Source organism: Furipterus horrens, unplaced genomic scaffold (genome assembly GCF_987537825.1).
Source record: "Furipterus horrens unplaced genomic scaffold, mFurHor1.1.pri manual_scaffold_6, whole genome shotgun sequence".
In the NCBI taxonomy this organism is placed as follows: domain Eukaryota; kingdom Metazoa; phylum Chordata; class Mammalia; order Chiroptera; family Furipteridae; genus Furipterus; species Furipterus horrens.
The window spans coordinates 24,716,018-24,738,004 of record NW_028327176.1 but is presented as its reverse complement, the minus strand read 5'-3'; positions in this window follow the sequence as shown (position 1 = coordinate 24,738,004).

Sequence of the window (21,987 nt, the reverse complement as noted above, 5' to 3'; positions counted from 1 at the left end):
TGTATGACCTTGACAAAGTGACTTTTTTTAAGTGACTTTTCTTAGCTGTGATGTCAGGCATGGAATTTCTTCCTCCTTAGCTTGTCAGTGTTGTAAAGATCCAATATAATACATTAAAAGTATTTAATAAACTGTCAGTACCTACATAAATATGTTGTTGATATTAAATCATATTTAGAAAGCATAAAAGTCAAATTGTTGAGTCTTAGGTAGCCTTAGCCAGTCAGTGCACCTCAAAATGAGCAGCCCTCAGAAACCAGGCCAATGACATAGCTGCAAACACAGCCCTCAAGCAAGAAAGCCAGTTCTCCCTAGGTTCCCAGGTCCACCTCAGAACAGGCTCTAACCCCAAGATCATTCTAGAACACATGCAGTCCCTCAGAAAGCATTAAGGAGATGCCTGGGAGAGATACCAGGGAAGGGTGCCTGGTTCCCTCCACTGCTGGCCCCCATCAGACACCAAGGCAGTGGCCAGGTTAGTCGACCCCATGGCAGATGTCCAGCTAGAGCCAATCAATGAAGCCAAATTCCCTTCCATTCAATGGAAGTTTCTTAAACACAGAAGCATTATTTATATACTGAAAATATTTTGTCAAAAGCCATTGTATGATACCAAAACGTGTTGACCACAATCCCTGGCATGAGTGCCTAGAATTTAGAAATTAGTGACAAATCCAGGCCCAGAAGAAATTCCTACAAAAACAAGGACAGAGTAGCTCAAATAAGCAGTTAGTATCAAAACGTAAGGTACTTCTTTTTCAGCTGACGAGAAGTCTAACAGAAACGCAGCCCACAAATATGTTTTCCTTCTTAAGCAATCCTTGAAGATAAAGTGAAATTCATGTTCTAGAACTATCTCCACAAATCATAAACTTATTTGATGGAAAATAAATAGTGCTTAGGCACACCTGAAAGTTCAAACCACATGTTTAATTTATTGCAAATCCTTGAACTTTAGAACATTTAGTGGCATGCTCCAAAGCCAATATACTGGAAGTAAAATGCTAATATTTTTCTTTGAGGTTTGGCATTAGTATTAGTTCAGTCAACCTGCACTAATAATCTATAGTTTAATAATATACAGAGTAAATCTCTAGAGTTAGACTTGTAAAACAGATGTTAACATGAGATGAGGAATTAGGAAGATACATGGATTCAAAATTTAAAGAACTTCACATGGGAAAAATAAATCAAAGGTGTGTGTCATTTTAAGTCATCTTTGGTGGAAAGTCCAGAGTAAAGGCAAGTTTTTCTAATATGGATGGCCATAAATTTTTTAAGGTATGAAGTAGCACTATTTTCCAAATCACAAGAAACTAAGAAGTTATAGTGATTGTAGTATGCTACTATTGGCTCTAGGTTTCTGTTTTCTTTCAGAAAACCTTTTATTAAAAATAGATCTGAAAATAAAGAAATATTAAGTCTTCCTATATTCTGCGCCTGAAAACACACTAGATCCTAGCTTTATTGAAATGTGCTTATTTCTTTCTCCTCAAGCGATCCCTGAATTAGGAGTCATGAAAAAAGATCATCTGTTAACAGGTTTTTCTCAAGTACCCAAGTACAAAGCATTTCCTTAAGTGTCAGAACATGGAGGCAGCTGGAATGCCCATCTGGACTTTTGACATATGCAAATGAACCATATACAAATCAACCTAGTCCTAGCCCCTCCCATAGGAAATGATAATGGACTTCACTCCTTCACAGAGGAAATGTGGAGGGACCTAGCCTGATATGTTGACTGGCCTGCTGAGGGAAAAGCAGGGAGATGTAAATGATCTACTGGATGCGTTGATGGGCAGGCTCACCCTAACAGTAATGTGTGTTTGGCAAAGTGTGGAGATGGCGCCTGCAGAGACTCAGGCAGATGATTCCTATAGGCCTGTCTGGGTGACTAGGAGCTTCCCTCGCCCTTCTCCCTTCCCTCTTCCCCTTGCTCCTATGGAACCTCAAGCTGGTTTGGGAGTTTCCTCTTCCCTCCACCCCCTCCCCCTTTTTCCTCCTCAATATACCCGTTGTTTGAGCCCTGACTGGTTTAGCTCAGTGGATTGAGCGTCGGCCTGCGAGCTACGTGTCGCTGGTTCGATCTTCCAGTCAGGGTACAGCAGAGAAGGAAAACTCTGACTCCAAAAAACCTCCGCTGCCTTAAGGCATACCTCTTCAGGGGAAAGGCTAAGGGAATAAACCCCGACAGAAAATCCGGAGCCGGAGTCCCTAAGGCGGTTTGACGTTGTAGTCAACACCGGCAACTCCTGCGGCGCACCTGAACCCAAGCTGTATCGACCAGTCTTTCCTTTGGACCCTTCAGCTGCGAAGAGAGGGGGGGTCTGCTGCATGGGCAACAGCAGACCCTCCATATTACCCTGCCCAGGCTCTGTAGCTTCAGCGTCATCGCAAGATGTCGATTCAACATGGGAGGAGACAGATACCATGTCACTCCCGAGTCGGACTGCACAGCCATTCTCGGCGGTGCAGATAGACTCTTAAGAAGCTACACCATCGTCTCTCGAGACGGACGGCTGCCGACGATACCCGTTGTTTAACCCTAGAGTGGTTTCCAGGTAATTACTCAGAGCAAGGTTACCTGCCATTGAGGGCACCCAATAATACTGAATATAAACTGTAATTTAAAAATTAAAAAATTAAAATAATTGCACAATGAGGGAAAAAAGCATCAGATCCCTCAAAGATCCTGCCTTTTTGTTGTTGTTTTAATGGATGTTTACATTTTTCAGCTTTATTGGGGAAATAGAGAATATGGAAGATACGATAATACAGTAGTCCCTCTCTATATTGCAGTTCACTTATCGCGACCTCACTGTATCACAAGATTTTTTAAAATATTAAATTATTTATCATAGATTTCTCACTATATGGCAGGATTTTGTGGTACTGTATACGTATGTTGTTAAAGTTACGTAAGTTTAAGAGTGCAGAATAAATGTAAGGTTCCTACTTCACGGGGGCATCTAGAACATAATACCTGTGATAAGTGAGGGAATCGAATACTGTATATGATATTAATAAAAGTTCAATATGCCATAAGAGATTTTATGAAGCAAAATATGATTACCTGTTCTGTACATAGGATAAATTAAGCGTTATTAGAATATAAAGTCAAAGAAATTACTGTGTACTAGAAAGACCTAAGAAAGCATCCGTGAAGGGAAAAAAAAGACTTAGTTCTTCCTTCCTAAGTAGGCAAAAGCTCGGTTATTTCCTACTGTGTTTCTCAACCATGAATCTCCTTTATACTACTTATTACAAAACACTTGCTCCTGGTTATCAAATATGTAGATGTTTTTCCCCACACCAAGTGGCAATTCTGTGTGACACCAGTCGGGTGCCCTACAATTCAACTCAATTCTGACACTATCTACCCATATAGCATCAGATCCTACAGATTAAGAGCTCAGTCCCACAAGACTGCAAATCCCCTATCCCCAACCAAATACACACTTTAGTTATTCACCTGTGCTTCTGATCAATCATTACAGACTGACGGTTCCAATGATCATCCTTTGGGTTTGATTATTTTGCCAGAGCAGCTCACAGAACTCTGGAGCTTGGTGGCAGGAACTGGTCGCAGAGACCAATATGCGTTTTCTGTTATCTTACAGCATCACAGAGAGGGGAATCAGGATCATTTTATCAAAGATGAGTAAGACTGTGAAAGGCAGAATAAAAGGGGGAAAATATTTTATTGTGCCAATCAAAATGCAAAGGTGAAAAAAATCCAGGGGACAGAGGACTGAACAATTTAACTAGAGCAGGGGGTAAAGGTGAGCCACTGGAGGGAAGATTGTTAATGAGCATGTTGTGAAGGATCTGGGTGGTATATTTCAATTTGGACTTTTCCTTGCTAAAATAAAGGAAGCAAGGGAGGCAGGAAGAAACTACTCCTTGATGTCCCAATCCAGACAGGCCAATACAAAAATCAAAATGATATTTTTAACAAGACTTATTTAATACTAAAACATAGTACCTCAGAAAACAGAAAGCCAAGAATTAGAAGGACTAAGGCCAAACTGGAACAACTTCTAGATCCCTCCGAAGTTCATTTTCTTTAACTATCCAAAGCTACTTAACTATCCATATGGCTTACTAACACTGACATACCAATTTTGACTCACCTACTAAAAGACAATTCACATGAAAGTAACTATCAATTTTTTTTTTTCTGCAAACCAACCAATATTATTAAGAATGAATCCTTTGGTGTATTCTACCATTCCACAGTGAAAATGTTGCTCAATGATAACCAAGGACCATAGACTATCGAAAAGGCTTGATAAGATTATGTAATCTTATAACGACTAAATGACAAGAATACTATTCAAATTATGAAATTCAACAGTTCTACTGGTTCCTACACATCTGGAATACTATGCTAAAGTCCAGGGACCATATTTTAGAGAAACATCGGTTGATATATTAAAACTGTCCAGAGAAAGCCAACCAAGCTGGTAAAGAATCTGGGTATAAAGCAAATCAAAGAACAGTTGGATGAATGTTTGAAAGATCAAACTGCAGATAACCATTTGAGAAAAACCTAGACACCCTCATGTTATAGTGAGCTTCCCATCACTAGAAGCACTCAATCAAAGGCCAAACTACACTTTGTCAAGGAGGCTATGACAGTGATGCTTCCATTTTGTGGGAAATCTAGGATGTTCTACAACTCTCATATCCACATCCTGGGATTCTCTCTTTTCCTGGGAATCGTTTACAAGGAACTGAGACCAACTCAGACTGGCCTAAATCAAGGGGAAATTTTACTGGAAGGATCAAAGGGTGTCTCATGAAACACAAAGTGCAAGAAAAGTGGTTGGGTCATAGGAAAGACTGAAAGCAAAAACAGAAGGTGATCAGGAACAAATCTTTCTGTTTATCAGCCCCTCATTTCCCCCTCTCTTCTTCTTTCCACCCCCTCCAACCTTTTCCCCATCTTCCTACTCTTTCTTCACTCGTCTTCCCTTCTCTTATCCCCCCTCCCTATAAATTATCACGTCACAGTGCACCGCCTGGTTTCAAACACAGACCTCTTACATCGAACCAATTATAAAAATCAGTAGACACTGGCAAGGAATTAGAATTCCAGACACTAACTATTGGTAATCACACACAATAGCATCTCCCAAGATGAAGCTATTCAGATTTTTTGGCTTTTGTTTGATTTTGGCAGGTTGCAGAAACAAGGGTACTATCTGTAATACATGGTGTCAACCTTTCGGCATCTGGTATAATCAGGCTGAGATAAAATATAATCCTCTTTGTTCAAATCTCTCTCAAAATATTAATGTAATATTGCATTTTTATCATTACGTAACCCATTCATTCAGTCCTTAACTCATATTTTCCTTTTTTACTATTTATAGCCAAACCTTTTCATCAGGTTCATCACTGTGGTGAGTGAGGGGGCCGACAGCAATACTAGTCCAGCAAGTGCCTCCCCCTCAGTTCACTCCTGTCCAGAGAGAGTGAAATTACATGGGTGCAGAATTTAGGAGGCTATCTTTACCACCTGGCTATAAAATAGCTGATACCTTGTTAATCCCATTTTGTCACATGTGTTGAAGGAACCCCCTGTCCAATCAGGCCCTTAAGTATTCTTGCATTGAGGTTAAAGACAGTTATACTTTCTTTCTTAGGAATCACCCCTGTTTACAGCCCTTGAGGTCACATCCCTGGACCTGCAATCACTGCATCAAATAAGGAAATAAAAAAAAAATTATGGGGATGTGGGGAAGAAAAATATTCTGATACGTTCCCCATGCCCTCTCTTCTTCAGATCCACCAGAGAAACATCTCTACTTGGAGGGAACACTCCTTTAGTCCCACTCAGGTCCCTGTTGAATGTGAGCCACACTCCTGAAGGCATGTAAGCCAGCCCTTCATGCCTTTATCTCCCCCATTTTAGAGAACCAATGTTTTCATTGCCCGCTCCAATTCTCTATCACACTAGTACTGAGAGCATATCTCTCTGCTCATTGTCAAACATTAGAGGCTGTAAAATGGGTCCCTTGGCCATCCACATTGGTGCAGTATCTTCTGTTCATGTCTTTCACAATGCTCTGAGCATTTGCATCTACCATCAGGTTAGCTAAGCCCAGCCCAGGTCTTGACAGGGTCTATACCTGCCAAGTCCCATTTGCTGCTGCCAAGAGCTACAAGCATCAGTCATACTTGCCAGCTATGTTCAGGGTCTTCCCACCAGGGAAATCTGCCACATGGCCATCTGCAGTCTCTGTCTCTTTTGCTGGCAGATAGAACAGTTCTTACTGAAATTTTGTGCCTCTGGGGATGTGAGAGGACTCTGTCTACAGTCAGCTCATCTCTGCATTTGCTGAAGTGCTCCCAAGTCCACTTGTCTTACAGACCCTGGTGGACACTTCAAGGGAGCACACTGGGATACCTGCTTATCAATCCCAACCACCTTCCAAATGGGGAAGAGTTCTGATGGGCATCAGCACATGCTGCTTTAACTCACCTTCAAACTTCAATAGGGATGGGCCCCATATGGGCATCTCTTTCACAGAGCAGGTTTCCATTGCACTATGTAACCATATGGACCATTAGCCAAAGCTACTGACCGCTGCCCATTACTCTGTAAAAACCAAACATAGGCGCTATCACCACTATTCAATTCTTCTATCACTGTTATAATAAAAGCATTTGATTCATCTCAAATGAAGTAATCAATCTTTACCTTCTCCCACCAGGCTTTCCATACGCCAGTTTTAATACAGCTGCTTCCCAAACAGGACATTGTCCATTCACCTTGGCATTGTCATCCTCACACCAATCGACACTTTGCTGGTCAGTCAAGAGTGGTTTATGGGCACTGTCCTACTGACAGCAGACTCTAGCATCTTCTCACACAGTTCCAGAGTCAGTCCTAGGGGCAGGGAAACCCACCTCTTCTGAATGTATTCCTTGCATTTCCCAAGCACCATAGTCCCGCAAAAACCATTTCCATTTTATTATGAAACTCTCCAGAGCACTCTCATCACCATTCATTCAATACTTCAATTCTCTCATGCAAAGTCCCAGTAGTCATCACTGGCAGGCACTCATCAGCTCTTGACATAATTCCCTTCTATGCCCCACAAGGGCCCAAGGCACAGAGAATCTGTCACCACCAGCACTCAGTTTCTATATTACACTGTGTGGGCTCAGGCAATCTTACTGGTTCTCATTAGCAAGACCAATTAGTATCACTTGAAGAGTGGGTTTACATGCTTTCTGTTTTATAATACTAAGTAGAAAAATGTTTCCCAGTCTGATCCAATTTCTATGCCCTTAATACAATCGGGTATTATAGATGCAATAATTTCACTTAATGCCTCTTTGAAACATATCAATTCTTCTACAAAGCTTTACTTTAATTCCATCAACTCCTATGTTATCCACAGTAGCCTCTATTTGGACTTAACAGTGTTGTTTTGCTTTCACAATTCAAGGGAACCCCATATCCTGCCTAAAGACTTCCCTCTGTTCAAAGCAAATGATTGGTTCTGTCGGCAACCAGCCCCCATCCTTGAGCACTTTCCAGAAGCCCTCTCATTAACATAATGAGAGAAACCATTTTTTAGGCTCAGAACTAAGAGTTCTGGGAGCTATGAAACAGGGATTGTGGATGAAGGCCAAATATGTATAAGAAATATATTTTGGTCATTGAATAATAAAATGTATATTTCTTATAAATCACAGTATTAGACTGATAATAAAAAGCACCACTTTCCTAAAGTTGCATTGCTTAGATTTGCTTAGGAGAAATTTTATCCACCGCACAAAGTTGAACATAACCTTGAACAAGAAAAGTAGGCAGGGCACATTTCTGAGAACAATTAGGGTCTCCTCTGAAACCTGACTAACCAAAAAGAAAAATGAAGGAGAGAAAAGAATGAACAGATCTACCTTAAGATTAGTGGACAAGGCCTTTTAATTTTTTGCCTGAGGTGCTGAAAAGGGACAAATAGTAAAAAGAAGCTCCTCAGAGGAGAAGGGACAGAGTATAGGGTACTAGCATCAAAAGCAAAGGGAGAATTGCTGAGGGACCATGAGGGACAGATCACCAGCTAATTACCTCAACAACCTGTATTAGAACTACTCTTCCAAAGGAGGAAAAGAGAATCAGAGACAACTGGAAGTCCAGCACACTGATTTCACGTACAGCTTGGAGCAAGTTCAAGTGATGTGGCCAGGACCCAATTTCCTTTCATCTTTCTGCCTTTTCTGCATTAGTTCTATCTTCAAGTAGGCTTTTACTCTGGGACTGCAAGAGCTTTCAGCATTTCAGGTTTAGAAGAAGAGTGCCCCAAAACAGAATTTCATTAGCTCTGATTGGCCTGACGTGGATCAGACGTCCACCTCTAATTCAACCACTTTGGCAAGGGGAATAGGATGTTTTCATTGGTCTATGCCTAGGTCTCCTACTCCATTTCTAAGATCAAGTATGGGGCTCACTTCTTTTGAAACACATCACTAAGAATGGGGGATGGTCAGTGTATATTTTTCGTAAGGGAAATAGATGCTAATGGAAAAACAACTAACATGCACACCATTTTTCAACTAAGCTTAAGCATAGCTTTCATCCTAGTTAGCCAAGTGTATGCTTTGATTCTGAATTTTCAGAATTCCTCAAGACATCAGAAGTGGGATCAATTTGGGAAACAGACAAACACGAATTAAAACCTCGCTCCAATTTATATTCGCATATGATATAAGTCATTTCCGTAAAAAGAAAAATGCCAAGTTAATTAACCTCACTAATCCTGAATTTCTTATTTATAATATAATGATAATACCTGCCTCATAGAATTATTAGGAGGACTTAATCATATATGTAAATTGCTTAGCTTAATAACAAACTAGTGAACCCCAAACAAAGAAGACGATGATGACAGAAATCATGATAGCAATGGTGATATTAAGAGTTGCACTACTGCCAGAAGAACTGTTATTCAGCTGCTTGTCTGCTTCATTGTGCTCAGCACACTCTTAATGAGGCAGAGGCACCCTGAAGAAGGTGCAGTGGCCAATCTAATCCACACCTTCTACCTTGCTCTAATCTATCACCTCCTTTACATGGGGCTAAGATCAATTCCACTAACCGTATGCTTTCTATAACACCTTACAGATGTCAAATAAAGCAAAAAACAACATCTCTCTCTCTCCCGCAAAATTGAAGATTTCAACTCGTTCTACCCCGGGAAGTCAGAACTTCATTACTGTAAAAGAAAAAAAACCAAAGCCTTTTGGAAAAGTGGCCAAACATCGAAAAGCCCTCTTTAAAACAAGCACACGCTGCCTCTGTCACACATTCTGCATGCTGCAGTTTTAGCAACCTCTGCAAAATCCATTTCCTTGAACAACAGAAACATTCCGTTTATCACCGCATATTAGTGAGGCCTAATGAAGCTGGTTCATCCACAGAAAAGGGGAAGTTCTCTCACTGTCTCCCAGCACCTTCACAAGGTCCAGAGAAATGGAGTCTCCACCTCCAATACTGAAAGCCCTCATTTATGTTTTTCCTTAGAATGTCCTGCTAAACTTCAGGCTCTCGATGACGCTGGGAAGGACTTGCTCAGACCGTTAATGGAAGGCAATATTTCTCTGCACATTTTAATAGATCTGTACTTCTAGTGTGTCCTCTAGATCCTTTCTTTGCCCTTCCGTATCACCAGCAAATCCTCAGAAGGCTTCTTGGCAGGTCCATGATTCAGCTTGTCCTCATCCAGTGTTATTTTTACCTTAGCAAACAAATAATAGCTGATTATGGTTACTCCTGTCAATCAGTGAGCATCCATTTTCATTGGAGGAGAAACTCAGTTTTATCATTTTGGTCATAATCTGAAATCTCAGTGCACACTCTTTTAGTATTAAAAAGGCATAAAAGAATTTACAAAAAAAAAAAAAAACAGTTTGATTCCATTGACTAATTTTTTTAAATGATTTCCTCACATCACCAATCAGTATCAGATTAGTCACCAGTAGAGCACTCAAGTAATATTAACTGCATTTTTTAGATTTATTTTAGAAAATGTTAGAAGGCAAGGTGAATTGTATAGACCAAAGAATGTAGATTTAGAAGAAAACTAAGCTGTAAGATTCCTTGACAGCATTCAAGATACTTTCTCTTCATCATTGTGCTTGGCAGATATGAGGACTTCACAGGTGCAAATTCAAAACAAAATCAGACTCTAATGGAAATTCATGATATGTCGTCGTGAGATAGTTAAACCCAGCACACCTTTTTTTTTTTTTCCTAGTAAATTAAAGAACCCTTGCATTAGCTATTCACTTTGTAAAACCCACCTGTGTTGGGACTGTAAGAATATAAATTTCTAATATTCTCTGCTCTTCAACATAGATAAAACAACGTGGAGAAGAAAAAGTAAATTACCTTCCAGATGACACTCTACCAGATTGATGAAGCCAGAATAACAGAGCGTTTTCTTCAGTGATCATCAGGGAAATGAAATTTCTCAGGTTAAATCCTGTTAACCAATCGATCTGACAACACTAAGGCCCCATCCTTCAACAACAGCTTGCTTCCCTGGAAGACATCTGCTTTTACAATATTAAGAAACGTTCTATTGAAAAATCAAATCCTGTATATGAGCCCTGTTTTTATTTCTCCCACCTCAATTTTACATTTCTGCCTCCAAATGACAAAGATGCAATTTTGATATCTTGGGATTTTATATCATCTTCACTTCAGCCTTAGAGTCACTATCCTTTTTACAGAACTTCTGACTAAAATGTTTCTGGAATTTGAAGGAAACCAAGGTCCTGGGATATGAAACAAGGCTTATTCTATATAAGAGAACCTCCACCCCTACTCCCATCTCAGTCCTGTTGGAGCTCCAACAGAGGAGAAAGGATGGTGGGGTCGTGAGGTCAAGTAACCTACATAAGGCTCCCTTCCGCCTTGCTTTCATTCCTTCCTCCCCCACACCACATGCTAGTACCTTCCTTACCAGCACATCCTGGCTTGAGCCATCCTCATGGAGCTTATAGACAAGAACTGCTACCCTCAAATGCAGTGTGTCAAGTACCACAGTGAGAGTACAAGGGAGAGTCACCTTGGCCACTTTCACCAGCTTTATGGGTGTATAACTTCTGCAGTTACACAGGGCCCCACGTGCTGAAGGGCCCCAAGTTTGGTTTCATGCTCCAATATTGTCACCATCTTGAAATTCTTAACTTTTTAAAAAGAAGGCCCTGCATTCATATTGCTCAGAAACCTGCAAGTTCTAGAGCCAGTCTCAGCCACACTTGTCATCCGGGGCCCTTCTCCCTCCCGGGCTCAGTCTGGCATCTCCAAGTTCTCTTTTTCTGAGGCAGGTTCTAATGTCTCAGCATGCTGCCCTTTCTCATTAGTGCCACTATTGCATTCTTTATTCCTTGGGCTTGTCACCCCCTAAAACTGGCTGCAGAATGATGCTTAATGCATTGCTCCTCTGTTTCTTAGAAAACAACAATGATGTAATTTTTCATTTCATAGTCTAAATAATCACTAAGGAGAAACAGAATAAACATGGAGATGTTGTAAAATTACTAACAAAGCAAAAGGCAGACCACTTATACTCCAGCTTTCCTACTATGGGTGGAGCAAAATAAACCCACCCCTGCAGGCCTGAACAGTAAAACAGGAAACAACAGAAACTCCTTGAGTGACTAGCCTTTCTGCAGCCCCCCTAAACTGATGGAATCCAGTTCTCCAGGCCCCAACTCCCAACAAAGAGAACTCTTGAAGCATTTTCCCAGGGGGTAAGACTCCACGAAGACTCAGGAGCAAGCAAGTGAGAAGACCGGGCCCTCTGCTCTGCAAGACCTGGGAGCCCCTATAATCTGGAGGAAAATTTGGTGCTGAAACAGGTAAACTTTGCAAAGGTCACACAACTAATAAATGGAGAACCCAAATTCAGTCAACTGACTCTGGAATCTCTACTCTTGACCCCTCTTTATGCTACACTGCCTTCCATGACTCTAGACTTTTATTACAGTTCTTTTTTGCCTCCCCATTATTCCCCCTACACAATCTTTAGCTGCTGTATAAATATGTGGGTGCAATAGAAACAAGGAGCTCTACCCCTCAGCCCTACTCGCAAGTGGCTTCCAGTCCCCACATGTAAATGTGTGTTTTGGGGGAGAGGCAGAGTCACTTCTAACTGTCCTGGGAGACAACCTGGGGACAGGGTTGGGGTGATAGATCTGCACCATGGGATGCACAGGTCAAGGTACACCCTTTCAACATTCCAAGGGGAGGTCTTTATAGGAAACAGGGGCCTTAGAGAGGAGGACAGAGGTGTGAGATCAGAGCACAGAAGCCACCAAACAAAAGAACTGGGGTCTTTGCAGCAATGATTACGAAGAGGAGAGAAGCAATTTTCAGCAGCTGCCATGAACTGAAAGCCAGAAGAAAGGAAGACTGATAAATGTAATTTTTAGGAAGCCTTCTGTGTAGACTGCCGCATAAAACACATACACTACCCTTCTAAAGAAACTTACAATTTTTTATTTTTAAAAAAAGACATTATTCTTCAAGTGTTCTGCAGTTAGACTGCTGTTTCCTTGAAGCAGTAGCAACATGATGCAATACTGGGCCACATGAGACTCTGGGATTTATTTAAGTTTCAAAGAGCACAAATCAGCACTTTACCACCATTTCTATTTCTTTGGAGATAACTAGAAGCCTCTGTGGTGTAATTCATGCTGCCCTGAGTGCTGACACCACCCACGACTCCAGTAGATATTTCTTTTTAGTCAAAAGAAACCCTTTTCTTTTTAAGCAAATGAGACTAGAAATTAGACATTAGAGTTTTAAAAAAAGAATTCCAGGAGAAAAGGGACATTCCAGCAAAACATAATCAGCTACCCAGAGAGCAAAAAATAAACTAGATGTGTTCCTTCCAAAGTGTGAAAAAATAAGGTTTGATTATAGGGACTCAGCAGGGAAGTGGGTTTCCCTAATAGGTTTCTGGATTCCAGATGAACCTTTGGACCCTGGAGGACTCTGGGAGCATGTGCATATATTCAGAGATAATGAGTTATCATTGAGTGGCCCATTATCCCAATTTTTCACCTTAGCGAAGTCTCAGGTTGAGTCCATTAAATTATATTTGCTCTAGGGACACTGACTTCCTGACTGCAAAGCAGAGTAATGAAATAGCAATACTCACATCATGTCAGGAGATAAAATTAAGAAGGCTATTTTCACCTTAGCAGGAAATAATTCACCTAGTAAACAACCCAGGAATAAAAAAATGCTAAAATGTCAGAAGTAAAAATCTTGATGTCAACCTAAATCCCAAGCTGCTGACAAAAGGATTAACTCTGCTAACAAAAATTATTTTCTAGGCTCTTTACAAGAAGGCATTCCCTAAAATAAAGGCTGCCTCCAGGAATGCAAGGCAAAGGGACCTTTTGTTCCTCCAACTGGGACATGAGCCACTACAATGAAACCTGATCTTCATGTAGGTGGGGAACTCCCAAAACTTTTACCCAGATCTTTCCTTACCAAGAGCAACAGTAATTATATGTTGTCATGGGATGTTCAAGATCCTAAAGAAAAAACTATACCGGTGCCCTCCTTTTTCCTTTTTAAAAAAAATGTTTCAATTGTATGTGAATTTTACCTCAATTAAAAGAATCATTAGCTATTTTAAAGTATGCAATTCAGTGGCCTTTGGAACATTCACAATGTTGTGCAATCATCACCTGAATCTAGTTTCAAGACACTTTCAACACTGTAAAAGCAAATCTTATACCCATTAAGTACTCACTCCCCATTTCTCCTTCCTCCAAGCCCCTAGCACCCACGAGTGTGCTTTCTGTCTCTATGGATAGGTATATTCTCAATGTTTCTTGTAAACAGAATCATACAATATGTGACCTTCTGTCTCTGGTCTCATCTATTTAGCATAACATTTTTGAAGTGCATCCACACGGTAGCCCATAGCACTACTTCATTCTTTTTCATGGCCAAATAATATTCCATTGTATGAATATATTTCATTTTGTTTATCTGTTATCCATTGATGGACATTTGGGATGTTTCTACCTTTTGGCTATTCTAAATACTGTTGCAATGAACTGGGCCTTCATTATTAATAAAAATGCTTTATTTCTGTAAAATACTTTTATAATCTTCAATTTGCATAAAATACCTCTTTTAACCTTCTAATAATATCCTCCCAACTCACCTCTCAGGATTATTTCCTCAGACACAGAAGATAAAAGTTTCAAAGGCATAATTCCAAGTCACCCATTTACTAAATGGCAAGATGTAGGTCCTTTGACTCTTAGTAGAGAGCTTTACACCCCACACATGAAGACCACATAATCCTTCTTAAATCTATCTTATTTTCATCTGCGACTAATTGTCCTTAGACAGGTGAGGCCATACAAATTGATTTCACATTCCGAAATCCATTCAAAACTATGACTAGCCTTTAAGCTCCTACAGAGTAGGGATTACGTTTCCTTCATCTCTACAGCTTAGTGTTTAATATAGTGTCTACCAAGCACAGAGCTGGCACCAAAGAAAAACAGGAGGAAAAGGGGAAAGGAGAAAGGAAATGAATGGAACAGAGAAAAGGAACAATGGCACAGACTAGACAGACAAAATGTCAAGGGTACGAGATGATGGATTCCAAAACTGGATCTGCCCTAGAATCAAACTCTCAGTAGCCAGTCCAATTCAGGTCCCAATCTTTTCCCTGTTATCATACACATAAAAAATTATTCTCCTACAACATGTTGGGTTAAGTGGAGAGCTGCTCACAGCTGGAGGCAATAGTCCTGGGCCTGCTAGCTGAGAGGGATGGGAAACATAAACACAGAAGCAAACAAAAACTCAACCAGCAAAATTAGCAACTGATTGGAGGTTATTATCCTCTAGTAATAATTTTTTCTTCCCTGTTTCCTACTGAAAACTTTATATTAACAATAATGTAATTCTCACAATGGCTCTTTAAAATAGGTAGCATTCTCATTTTGTAGGTAAGAAGACTGAAGCTAAATCTAAGTAAGCGATTTATCCAGCTAATACATAGCAAATTCACTGCTCTAAACCAGGCCTTCTATTTAAATTTAATTGCTCATGACACAATTTGTGCCCAAACTTGGGGTATGCATCAAAATCCAAGAAGCTTGTTAAAAATACAAATTCCCTAGGGTGGCATCACGGACTCTGTTTCTGAGAAGCCCCCAGGTGCAGCAGGTCTTGGGGCCCACCTTCAGGAACGACCGAGGTAGTGTTCCAGCACAGCTGGCCAGAGAGCTGCAAGTTGACTGAGTGTTCACAGTGTCCCCTTGATCACCCAGACTTGGCCTCACCAAACTTTAGTCAGGCTTCTCCCCTCCCCACGGCCATGAACAGGCACTAAAATGCAGAACATCTTCCTTACCAGCTCATGTGAGGGATGGGCTGGTGAGAGAGAAACATTTCCGATGAAACCACCCACCCCGCTGTCTGTCCACCCTCACTCACTCTCCTGATTTCAAAAGTCTCTGCCATCCCTGCTTCCTCCTCCCTATAAAAGAAAAGCCTTTTCTTTTGTGCAGGTAGCAAAGCGGCTTGGGATTTGATCCCATAAAGCAGTGGTCCCCAACCTTTTTGGCACCAGGGACTGAATTCGTGGAAGATAATTTTTCCACAGACAGGAGGATAGGCTGGAAGTGGGGGGAGGACGGGGGATGATTTCGGAATGATTCAAGTGCATTACATTCAAGCTCACCTCCTGCTGTGCAGCCCAGTTCCTAACAGGCCCAGACCAATACCGCTGGTCTGTGGCCCGAAGGTGGGGACCCCTGCCATAGAGAGCCACAGGTGCTGTCACAGGCTGGTGTGTGTTTGCTGTAGCTCACTGTGGCCCTTTCTGATCTTTGTTTCAGGACTCAATTCCTGGCATTTGAACATCAGGCCTATGGGGACCCTAAGACTGAAAGGCTTTCTAGGTCTCCAGTTTTTCTCAAAATCACAGAAGGTAAGAATGTCTGTCATGAAATATTTTGCTCCAGGGAGGCACCCAGCATGACTGTGTCCTCCAGAAATGTTTTACAGAGTTGTCAAGGCCCCTCTTGTTAAAGTGATCTTGAGAATTGACTGTTTTCCTTCAAGGAGTTGCCTCCTCTGGCTTCTGTAACTGCAAGGTTGAGACGCACACTTTTCATCAACTATGACTAAGCAGAATCCCAACAGTCCTCGGCTGTCTTCCCAGCCCTCCATCTCCCGCTGAACACTTGGCCAGAGTTCTGCAAAGCGAAGTCCAGGAAATCACCCAGGCTCCTAAGGTGCAGATTTTATGGGAAGAAGAAAGTGCCAAAGAATTCAATTAAAAGAACTGTTTTCTAAATGCAAAATCCCTTCCCAACAGAACTAGAAAGCATTAGGCTGTTTCTAATCTAAAGCTTAAAGTGATTTCATTTAATGGCTTTTTCTATTAATAATCATACAATTATGCCCTGTGACATGATTCTATGATGTTGCCAACTTTGTCTTTCAAGCAATAGAATCAACATACTCTAATGCTCTGTCATAAGGCTACCAGCACAGTTCTGAAGAAACTCTTTGGTACAGCATTCTGAGTAGGCAATACTTTGTCTTTCCCACTCCCCTAGCAGACTCAGAAAAATACTGAATCCATCGGCAGCCGTCCGTCTCGAGAGACGATGGTGTAGCTTCTTAAGAGTCTATCTGCACCGCCGAGAATGGTTGTGCAGTCCGACTCGGGAGTGACACGGTATCTGTCTCCTCCCGTGTTGAATCGACATCTTGCAATGACGCTGGAGTGTCCTCTCCAGTGAAGCTGAAGCTACAGAGCCTGGGCAGGGTGATATGGAGGGTCTGCTGTTGCCCATGCAGCAGACTCCCCCTCTCTTCTCAGCTGAAGGGTCCAAGGGAAAGACGGAGTCAATACAGCTTGGCTTCAGGTGCGCCGCAGGAGTTGCCGGTGTTGACTACAACGTCAAACCGCCTTAGGGACTCCGGCTCCGGATTTTCTGTCGGGGTTTACTCCCTTAGCCTTTCCCTGAAGAGGTATGCCGCAAGGCAGCGGAGGTTTTTTGGAGTCAGAGTTTTCCTTCTCTGATGTGCCCTGACTGGAAGATCGAACCAGCGACACTTAGCTCGCAGGCCGACGCTCAATCCACTGAGCCAAACCAGTCAGGGGTTACTGAATAAGAGGTGACCAATAGGTTAATAAGAAGCAGCATGCATTAGGAGGAGAAACCTAGAGTGGAAATACCTGGGTTTAAAATCCCAGTTCACTACCTTGGGCAAGTGTGGTCTTAGATGGGTCACTTAACCAACTCAAGTCTCAGTTGCTTGGTCTATAAAAGCAGGCACAAATAACATAAAACCCGGACTACCTCATTTGGTTGAGAAAATGAGGCAATTTGAAAGCATTTTAAAACAGTAAAGGTTTTTAGAAAAACAAAGCAATAAGCAAATATAGAATGCCATCATTAGGACCTTCAAATCATCCCAGCACAATTGCTTTGTACCCTTTCCTTTACTCCTCCAAGGAAAAAGGAAAGCAGTTCTCACCTTTGTGATACATCCCTAAAGGCTTCATGAACACTTTTGTCAAAAAAGATGCATGTTAACAAATATCAAACTGCATAATCTTTCCAAAGCAATTCATAGGTAATATGTGCCATAAATTTAAGTAACAGCACTCTACTTGTCTAAGGTCTTATTTGAACTCTTTTGCGTATTGAGCAATCAATTTACCACATTACTCGGAACTGGTTATACACACAAAGACACAGATTTTTGTCTTTCTATTGGACCAGGAACTTGCCATGTTTTTCAAAGCAAATCTTATTATAATGTCTCCAATAAATTCTGTTTCTCATGTTAAGCCTACAGTGGAGAATTATTATATTACCACCATTTTAAAGAGAAGAAAATAGACACAAAACAAACAAGTCAATCAAAAACAGATTTTAAGTATCTATTATTTTTCTTTAGCCCTGGGCCTCAAATAGAAATTAAAAGTTAAATCTGTGCCTTATGTGACTTAACTTTGTGTTGTGAGGGGGGTCTCCATGGCCTGAAGTTGGAAGGGAAGATCTTAGGGACAGCTGGAGTTCAAAACTGAGGTTTCCAAAAAAACATGTCACCACATAAATTCCAAAACAGAGCCACGATCCAGTGAACTTGGACCCTTTTTCACCAAATCTCGCTCATCTTCAGTGGTGCTCAGGATGGGGCCTTGGAGCCAGCAGCAGAAACAGCAGAGCCTGTTCAGAAAGGCTCATCCTCTGGGCTGACCCCTGACCCACAAAAAGGAACCTCCGGAGGTGGGCCGGCAGTCTGTTTTAACAAGCCCTCTAGGTGATGCTCTGAAGCTTGAGCACCTCTGCCTATTTCACAGCATAGTAGAAAAGCTGTTCTCTCTGGTTTAATGACGTTCCCAGTGCCCGAAGTGGTCCTGGGTTGAGAGCAAACTTCTTTCATTTGCCGCTTTTTATAATTTTTGTATAAGAAAAAATTAGTCATGTGTTTTGTAAAAATAGTAATAATAAAGTAAGCACTACAGGACAAGTAGAAGACCCTGGGATCCCACAACCCAGAAATAACCAGTTAAGATCACTGTATGCTACAACTCTGGGGCTATGTTTCACCCAGAATTCAGTATGAGTTATGGAACACAGTAGTCTTGACCACTATTCATGTTTTTATAAATATCTTCCCAATACATCCCCCCAAGTAGAATCGATGGTACATACCATTTTAGAAGCTGCTTTTTTCACTGAAAAATATAAGCATGACTACTTTATGTCTTTACTATTTCTAATCAACCATGTTATTTTTAATGGCAGCACAATGGTTATTTTAGTGGATTTACCATAATTTTAAAAACCCTATATTGTTTGATAATGTGTTTATGTACAATCTGGAACCTTATAAATATTACAACAAATGACTTCCAGCTGTTTCCTTGTGCACACCTGTGGTTATTCCTTTGCCGTATAGGCTAAGCAGAGATGTTCATAATAAGGTTTGCTCTATGTGGTGTTGTAGCAAGCACTAATCTCTAGATTTCGGAATCTTCTTGAGTTTCCTAGTTATTTTTGCTTAATATGTTAGACTTTATCTATGTTAATAATCACAGAAGCATCTGGCTTAACAAAGTATCGGTAAGAAAACATGTGGCTTTGTCCACATGCTGCCATGTTAGAGAGAACTGAGGTCCTATGGCAGTTCTATTCTAATTTCTCGAGGACTTTCCATACTGTTTTCCATAGCAGCTACACTATTTTATATTCTCACCAACAGTGCACAGGGATTCCACCTTTTCTACCTCCTTTACCCATGCTTGTTACCCAGCAACCCCTTGTCTGGTTATACATTCACACATTGAAAGCAGGGTCTCGAAGAGTCATTTGCACACCCATGTTCATATCAGCACTATTCACAACAACCAAGAGGTGAGTACCACCAAGTGTCCATTGACAGGTGAATGGGTAAACAAAATGTGGTGTATACATAGAGTAAATTATTCTGCCTTCAAAAAGAAAGAGGAAAACCTGTCACATAGCTGAATCTTGAGGACTACATGCTAAGTGAGAAAAGCCAGTCACAAAAGGACAAATACTATATGATTCCACTTATATGAGTCAAATTCAGAGAAGCAAAGCAAATGGTGGTTTCCAACGAGGGCAGGAAAGAAAAGTCGTTTAAAGGGTGTACTTTCAGTTCTGCAAGATGAAAGTTCTGGATATCTGTTTCATAGCAATGTAAACATATTATTTAATACAACTGAGCTGTACACCTAATCATGATTAAGATGTAAATTTCATGTTTGGTGTTTTTTACCACCATAAAGGAAAAAAGGCAAAGAGGGCTCTCAGTTTCACATCCAAATATTACCTACAGGATTCTGATGTTCTGTGCACTGACAGATAAAACCTGTATCTAAAATAATCAAACCCAAGAAGCAGAGAGAAGAGTGCTTGCCTGGGGCTGGGGGGAGAGGGAAATGGGGAGCTGTTGTTCAATGAGTATAAAATTTCAATTATGCAAAATAAGTATGTTTTAGAGATCTGCTATGCAACATAGTATCCACAGTCAACAATACCATCTGACACACTTATAAATTTTGCTAAATAGGTAGATCCCAAGTTAACTGTTCTTACTACAATAAAAAACAAAATAAAATAATAATAAATAGGGAAAGGGAGAGAAGGAACTGAGATACAAACACCAAAAGGAAGTTTCTTCCCATAGAAAACCTGATGATTCAGCATTATCAATGATTACTGCCATGCTCCCAGGAACCAGGACTGCCCTCCCCAGAACTTTGCAGAAATCTCATTAACCAAGCTGAGTCCTGTCAGCTGAAACACAAAGAATTTCCCCCCACATTCCTGATGCTCTCTGGTCACTGAAGCTAAGATACTTTCCAGTGTCTGGATTGTTTCAGTGGCCCCTTTTTTCCTTTCATCTGTGACTAAATGGACCTTTCATCAATTTGCATCCTGTAAAAGCAATGCCAGTCTGAAATGGATGGTGTTCCTGTGCACTTAGCATTGGTAGAGATATACGCCAGCCTTCCAAGGAGCAGGAACTCTAATGTAAGGCATGACAGGCACTTCATAACCCTGAAGCAGTGTGATGACCAGCTCCAAGCCTGCATTTGGCAGGGAAAATCCGCACTTGACTGCAGCACAGCCAGGCCCCTGGTTGGAGCACTGTGGTCTTTTGGCTGAAAGCTGCAGAGTCAGCTCCAATGTACCAGCTGGGGGCAGGAAATGAATCACGATAAACCCGTACATGCTCACCTCTTGGGCTGTTGCACATCTATGCGCAGGCTGGTCCCTGTATCCCTACCCATGTGCCCAACTGGGGCTCTTATCCAGCTTGCATGGGCTGGAGGGAATTTGGGTTTCTCGTTCTTCCAGATTATCACCTGATCTCCGTTCCCATTTTCTGCGGTTATGGCAAACGCTAGAATATAGAGGGAAACCACACATCTAGGGGAGAAGGTGGTCAAGCCCCACATGGAGACGGCAATCACCAAGGCCTTGGTTCTTCTTTCTCCACCTGTGTTCTCACCTGTAAACAGGCGAGAATGGCAGCTGTCCTCATCTCTCTCATATGTGGGCTACTAGGCTAGGCCAGCAATTCTGTCATTTATGAACTTCCTCTGTGCTCTGCTACCACCTTTCACTTTTTAGGGGCGAGCCCTGAGGTAAGGAGGAGTTGATCAAGACAGAATTTAGAAACAAACATTGCCCGTGTTTTGCCCACTTGAAATGGTGTCTTCCCATCACCTCACTCCTTCTCCACCTATGTGGATGCTATTTTCCCTGTCATCCTTCCAAGTCATTTCAAGCCCCCCACCCCCACCCCCCCACGAGTTCTGACCACCCAGGCCACAGTGAGTTCTCCATTGCCTCATCTCCTATGCACTTGTTGCTCCTCCCACTACTTTGGGGCTTACACTTAACTTGTGTTAACATTTCATTTTTTGTGTATATATGTCTCATCTCTACCACTAAATCGTAAACTCCTTCAAGTCAGATAATGAAGTAGGCACTTGTGCGTGCCCTATGATGCCTCCCATCCTAGAATTTATCATAAGAAAGGGATCACAGTTTCTTATGATTGATTAGTGGCAATCAGTATGTCAATAATAATAACCACTCCAAAATGTATTTGCTCCTAGTCAAGCCTAAAAGAGCAGTAATAGTCTGTCTTTCCCTCACTTATCACTGTCACCTGCTTCCTGATTCTCCACATCCCAGGATCCAGTCCCCTGGAAAAAGTTGGTCTCACTGGGTGGGAGCAGGTGATGTGGTTGCTAAAATTTCCCAGAAGGTAGTACTTGTTTGGCAAACTTCTGAACTGCCTCCAGTTTCTTCAGAACCAATCACAACATCCTTAATTCTCAAAATGAACAAAACACTGTGTTCTACGAGGAATTCTGAAGTGAAATGAATAAAGATGGTGGAATTCTTGAATAA